Source organism: Dioscorea cayenensis, chromosome 12, assembly GCF_009730915.1.
Source record: "Dioscorea cayenensis subsp. rotundata cultivar TDr96_F1 chromosome 12, TDr96_F1_v2_PseudoChromosome.rev07_lg8_w22 25.fasta, whole genome shotgun sequence".
Classification (NCBI taxonomy): domain Eukaryota; kingdom Viridiplantae; phylum Streptophyta; class Magnoliopsida; order Dioscoreales; family Dioscoreaceae; genus Dioscorea; species Dioscorea cayenensis.
In genome coordinates this window covers 1,348,080-1,355,773 of record NC_052482.1, presented here as the reverse complement: position 1 = coordinate 1,355,773, position 7,694 = coordinate 1,348,080, and positions in this window count along the sequence as shown.

Here is a 7,694-nt window from a genome sequence, read left to right as displayed (position 1 = left end):
AATGATTAACGTCGAAAACAAGACGTTGATGATACGAGCCGAGAGTATGGCTTTGGTGAGTTCTTTTTCCAGGTCTTTAGCTCTGAATCTGAGCTCACGGAGAATTGAACTAGCGCTCCGGCCGATAGAGTCGAGGGTCTCATCGGTGAAGCGAGAAACGGCAGCCATGAAACTGTTGAGAGTTTCAAGTATAGTGGCTGCATCTGCATGTTCTTGTTTTGTGGTGTTGAGAGCAGTGAGAAGGAGGTCTTTGAGGATGAAAAGGAAATCATATTGGATTTGGGAATTGATGTTGTGGAACTGATGTATGATTGAAATGAGATATGGATGACTAGTCATGATAGTACTCTCGCGGATTTCGTTAATTAGTAGAGTAGTATTGTGAGGGCTGAGGATGGTGAGAAATGGGAGGAATTCATGGTAGGGTTCCCTCAGGCGGTCGAAGATGAGGGGATTATGATTGAGAGACGAGCTCGGAGCTTGAGCAGAAGACATGGTTGTGGAGAGAGAGAGAGAGAGAGGCAGGGAGACAGAAAAATTCGCATAAAACCGACCATTTTAGAAACTGCACGGGCCGGGCTGGTTAACTATGACATCCGGGCCCTACCTGACAGGTCTGAGTTGGTCTTTGACGGACAGGTAACTGAACTAGCCTACAGTATCATAAAACCGAACCGAGTTACCTGGCCAATCTGGCGTGTCACAGGTCATTTTAATATTTTTCAAAAATATTAAAATATCAGTTTATTTTGTAATTAATAAGATCTTAAATGTAAATAATTTATAAAAATTAAATTTATTAAAACAATAAACGAATTTAGATAAATTATTAAATTAAATATGCCCTAGAGATGAGAGTTTTTTTAATTTAAAATATTATCTATATTTTTACCATTACAAATCAGAACAACATCAACTTAAGGGTAAGGCCAATGAAGTAATTACATTAGGACCTTTATTTTTTTAAAATTCTCATCTTTAAATTTTTTAATAATAATTTTGAAAACTCAAATTTTGAAAGACTACCAATAATATCATAATACAAAAATATTTATTTCTTTTAATTATAAGTAAGAGCTTTTGTAGTTTTTATATTGCTACAAATTTTTTTGTTAAATTTTTACTTTGTTGAATTTTATTTTTTAATTTTAAATATATCATTTTATCATGATTTTAGTAGTATATAAAAAAATAAAAAAATATCTCAAATAGGTTTTTATTAAAATAAAATCAATTTTTATTAAATAAATTACAAGGTTTATTCTAAAATTCTGTTATAGACCTCTAGTTATTTTAAGCCGAAATCTATATTTGAGAAAAATATTTATTTTGATATATTAATTAATTTTAATTATTTTTCTTAATTTTTGCTTATTTTTTATTAAAAAATAAATGTATTTTATAATTTAAAATTTAAATTTTTTGTTAATTAATTATTTTAAAATTTATAGTTTGCCTCCCTCTATATAATTTCTGGCTCCGCCCCTATCCGTTCATCAATCAAAGAGAACAAAAAAATAAAATTATGTAAATATGAGGATTAAAAGGATAAAGTTAACTGCTGCAGTTTGCTTTGTTTTAATTGGTTTCTTGATTTTTAGAAAGGATATGGGTACACAAAACTCCAAACAAAAAATGTGCATCTTGGCTTTCTTTTTTTGTAATATTGCAAATTAAATAAATAATTATGAAAATGTGCTTGCCAAAGATTAATGACGAAATTGGGCATCCATTGGTAGGGACCTATTTTTAATTACTTTTAATCACACCCAATCTTCAATCTTCTTCTCCAACAAAAACTCAATATGCTTATTGGCACCGCTGCCTTCTCAGTTCTCGGACATACTCTTTCTAAACACGCCGCCACCACCGGAGTATAATGAGACATCAAAATAGTTCTTGCCAGAGAGATGTGGCATTGGATTGAGGCCAGTGTTGCCGGAGGAGCAAGAAATTAGCACTTTTTTTTTTCCCATGTCAATGAATGCACCAATAGCCACCGAGTCCCGGTAATAGTCCAACATCCCACCGCCAAGAGACAACTAAAGCAAATGACCATGAATCCACCAGCTGTGCCAGAGAAAAAGGACTGTGCCAGTGAGCTCGTCGGAGAAGAAAGAGTGGGGTCAGATTTTAATTAAAAATGGGGGCCCACCAATTGATGGTTGCATGCTCATTTATATGTATTTTCCTAAGCATTTCAGTAATTATTTTTTTTAATAATATTTTAAAAAAATAAAAACCTTCCCCTTCTCAGTATATATAAGAAAATATATATTGTTAATAGTGTATTATAAACAACCATATGGTTTAAACTTTAAATAATATATTGATAGTATTCACACATACAATTGTTTACGCTATATTAATAGTATTCATTATCTATTTTTTTTTATGTATATATTACTTTATAGTATTGTTTTATATTATAATTGGTATACACACTATATATATTATATAATAATAATATAATTGTTATATATATATAATAAAATATAATCAAACATTTAATTTTCATGTTGGTCATCCATGCAGCTGTGGTGAAGGGAGCACATAAGTTTTCTTGTTGGGTAGACCCTTTAATTTTCTGCTCTCTAATTTACAAGGTCTTTTTTTAAAAAAAAAACCTTTTTGTTCTTAAAAAAAAAGTCAAAAATAAACATTTTTATATATTCAAATTTTCTAATCTTTTAGTAATAAAAAAATATTCAAACAATAAAATTTAAAAAACAAAACTAAAAATAATGATAAAAGTCAAGCAATAAATAAGTGTACAAGATCTAACATCAACATGTCAATTCACGCACATGTATATAATATTTTTAGGGCCGAAAAAAAATAAATTTAGGACGTCTCCACAATAACTGTTAGATTACTCATCTAATAGCTATTGCTTTATCACTAATCCTATTGTCGGAGTTATATTTATAATAAAATAATAACTATTAAATGATGATTTAATGATTATTATGAAGATCCGCTGCCCTATATGGGATAAACATGGATTGTTTGACAAAACCAAACCCAAAAAGGACGAAACAAAAACTAGAATTGACAAAAACAAATATGAATCCACTCAAGATAGATTATAGATAGATAGAAACATACATGAACTACCAAAGAGTAACTAGTACTAACTAATTACAGAGAGCAGAGAGAGACAGATTAAACAGTACTGCTGAAGTTTTATTTAAAGAAATTAGTCTCATGCGCTCATGCACGCAGTGATTCTAAAGCACCATCTCGACCATCTCCACTTGAGCGAGTGCATCAACCACCGCTTCCCCAACTTCCTCCAAGCGCTCCATAACATCTCCGACGTGCTCCGGCGCCGCCACTAAGTTGACAAGACGTTGAACGCTGTCCTTGATTTCTCCAACCTTAACGATGGCAAAATAAATCATGATACTAATATTTTCAATTACTTTTTGCTTTTTATTAATTGGTTTCTCCATTATATCGTAAAAGAGCGGGTCAATGCTTTGAAGTAATGGTGCCACACCAACGGTGACAACCGGAGAAACAGCAGCAGCACAGCCAATGATTAACGTCGAGAACAAGACCTTGATTACTCGCGCTGAGAGTTTGGCCTTGTCCAGTTGTTTGTCTAGGTCTTTAGCTTGTAGACTGAGCTCGCGAAGAGTTGCACTAGCATTCAAGGCGATGGAGTTTAGGTTCTCATCGGTAAAGCGTAAAACGGCCGCCATGAGGCTGTTGAGTGTCTGGAGTATAGTGGCTGCATCTGCATGTTCTTGTTTTTTGGTGCTGAGAGCAGTAAGAAGGAGGTCTTTGAGGATGAAAAGGAAATCATAATGAATTTGGGAGAAGATTTTGTGGAACTGATGTATGATTGAAATGAGATATGGATGACTAGTCATGATAGTACTGTCCAGCTCTGCTCGGATTTCGCTAAGTAGAGTACTATTGTGAGGGATGGGAATAGTGAGAAATATTGGAAGGAAGATGGTGGGACATGGGAGGAATTCAAGGTAGGATTCCTTCAGCCTCAGGTGGTCGAAGATGTTAGGATTATGATTGGGAGATGAGCTCAGAGCTTCAGCAGAAGCCATGGTTGTGTGTATATTAATTATATATATAGAAAGAGAGAGAGAATGATGGTAGTATTGGCAATGAAGAAGGAAAGCTAGAACAGACCCCGAATATTTATATACAAATTAAGATGAAGGCTGTTAAGGAATAAGATTTGGATTTGGATAGCTGTGGAAATTTTTTGTGGGGGAAAGTAGGTTTGTTGACAGCATAAGGTCGGCGCCAGTTATAAAAGTACTGATATGCCCATAGCCTACAGAAACTTCTTTAAAAAGTCCCAGTGAAAAATTATCTTTAATATTGTTTTATCAATGGGCATTTATGGTATTCAAGATATTTATGGAGTTTTATTTTCGGCGTTTTAGAAAATGGAGCAATCAATAGGTCTAAGACGACTCCAAGGTAAAGAGTGACCTACCTTCCTCGAAGCCTCCTTTCATTGACACCGTGTTCATTTCGTTGTGGCCGCAAACAAGAACATATTAAAAAAATTTAATATTAATTCTTGGAACCAAAAAACCGCCGAAGTTTGGACTTTGGAGTTGCTGGCGATATCGGCTTTTGAGGAGGCACTGGATCCCATCGAGCTTGGGTTAGGGATATTTTGCGAGTAATTTTAAAAATGTCGTTTGTCCTTTTTTTTATTTTTTGTTCCCGCTCTTTTGTAACCACATATAGTGGTTGTATTGTTATCTTTATTTTTATTAATTGGAGTGGTTTATTTATTTTTAAAAAAAAATAAAAAAATAAAAAAATGATTGATTTCATGGCCTAAATTTTTTTAAAAATAATTATAAACATAATAAATTTTATATTAACTAAAAATATAAAATGATTTATAATATTTAATATTTTAATTTTACCGACATTTACTTCAATTTTATATTTAAAATTATATATGAAATATATAAATTTACCATCTGTTTTGTGTTTTTTTTAATGAATTTGTTTTATCTAATTTTTTTAAAAAAGATATATATAAATTTAGTAGTTAACTATACTGATTTGGAGCAAGTAACGTTATAATTGAAAGATTTAATCATTACAAATAAAATATTTATAGTATCTTTATATAGTTTAATTGATGTAGAAGATGGATAGTGCTCTTATAAAATGTCTCTTTGTTTTATTTTATTTTTTTAATGTACAAGGAGCTCACCAATGTACAAGACCTTGTAATTATTGAAGTCATGTTACAGACAAAGTTCATCCATTCGGTCACAGTAAGAGAGCCATATGTACACTAAGGGAGCCATGCCCCTCTCCCACATGATTTTAAAACCTTCATTTTATATATATATATATATATATATATATAAAGGAAAAAGTAAGAAAAAAAGTTATGATTTTTTTATTTTTTGCAAAAATAAAGATATAGGTTTTTTCAATGGTTTCCCATATTTGTAAAAGTTAATGGTGTTAAATTTTTTTATTTTTTTATTTATTATTATTATTATTATGAAAAAGTGGATGAACCATAGCGATTAAAAATAGAAAAGCAGAGAAAGGAGCAAAGCTCTACAAAAGCACCACTAGGAGTAGTAAGAGAAGAAAGACCAAGGTCCTACAAAAGGAAAAAGAAAAAGAAAAAAGAGAGGGAAGACCCTAGAGGAGGAGGAGATCCTTTAGGGGTTCATGACAGTAGTGCTAAATCTCGCTCGGGGAATGAGGCCTCAGTGGCAGAACAGACTGCTCAGCAACTCTGGGGCTTAGAAACTCCAGACTTCTCTTGATCTTGGAAACAGGAACCTCAAGTTTTGCCTTTTTAGGCTCCGGCGCTGCATCAAACCAAGAAATTAACATGCGAACAATCTTCATAATAATGAAAACAAACGAGAGACAATTGGAATTAAAAATGCGTGCATTTCTTTCAAGCCATATATTCCAATTAATGGCTCTCACAAGCAAATCCCAAAGACAAAATCGTTCATTCATGTTGTGGCATAAATACATGACTTTCAATATGATTTTGATTAATTTTTAGAATTTAATTTTTTTAATTTAGTGGAATTTTGGGAGAGATTAATAACTTAATATATATATATATATATATATGTCATATAAATCGATTTTTAAATAACATGATGATTTTGCCAATGTGAATTAACACAGTTAACAACCTAATAACATTTTGTTTTGCTTTATTTTTATTTTATTTTATTATTTTTTTTTTGTAAATTTGACAAATCACATGGCATAAAATCGGGGGAAAAAATTAAACCTCTTGCTTTATTTCGTAAAACTCCAAAAAAATCACAAAGTTTTTACTTTTCCCTATATATATATTTTAATCTATGACCCTACTAATATTTTAATTAATCTTAAAACTTCGAGTTAAAATGGGCATTTACAAACTTTTTCATAAACACCTGATATATAGTATACTTTAAAACTAAAAGTTCAAGTGGCCTTGTAATATATTAAAACTTCTTACGCTTAGTCTTAGCTCTCCTTTGAATCATAAAGATGGCTTATTTATATTATTATTTCACTCCGGAAATGTCATATATAAATATAACAACATATTTAAAACGAATATTTAAAACCAAACACATGTTTGTAATTGTTTGATGATACATACATATATGTATATATATATATATATATATATATATATATATTAAAACTAGTGTTTAAAAATAAAAACAAATAAAAAATATATATAAAGAAAAATGAAGAACATAAAATAGCGTACCTTGAAGCAAACCAGAGGAACAAATGCTTTGATGAGTCCTGATAAACATGGAATGTTTAGAGAGGTTGTGATGAGTGTTTATATAGATTGTTTATATTTACAGATATACCCTTCCAAAAGCACAACTGCACAACGAAGAAACTAAACATGCCCTCTAAGATATTCTCAAGCATATATATGATTAAAATATTTACATGTATTTAAATTAAAAAATATATAGATTGTTTATATATATATATATATATATAGAGTAGGAACGGAAATTTCCACATATACCCTAACATGGCCCTCTAAAATATTCTCAGGCATATGCATATAGTTAAAAAATTTACCTGTATTTAAATTAAAAAAAATATATTTTTTTCCTTTCTTACCTGGCATGTAATTATTATTTAACTGGGGACATAAATGTAAAAAGTGGTGGGGCAGTTAATTAATGTGTTTTTTCCGCTTTTACGCTGGAAGTGGAAAGTATGAATATATAATTATTAAAGTTTAATTAATTAATTATTATTATTTATATTTATGATTATGATTATAATTATAAATCAATAATATTGATCAATTATAAATTTGTTACTCTTTCAATTGTCATCCATCAATTAGAAATAGCATGTTTTATAATTACACAATTAGGCATTCTCCTAAGTTTTACAGCGGAGTTTTTAAATTTTCGTGAGGAGTTTTGAGAAAATACCATATATATATATAAATAAAAGCATGTTATTAAAAAATTAAAATGATTTCTTGAAACGTTGAGATCATATATCTAAACAACTTCTACCATAGAAACTATTTTAAAACTTAAATTTTAAAAGTTTTATAGATATTTATTTCATAAATAATTAGGTGTAATTAATGTTTTTTAATTATTAATATTATACTTAAATGTTATAAAAAATTAAAATTATTCCTTGAGGAGTAGATTATACATTTAATAGTGTGTATA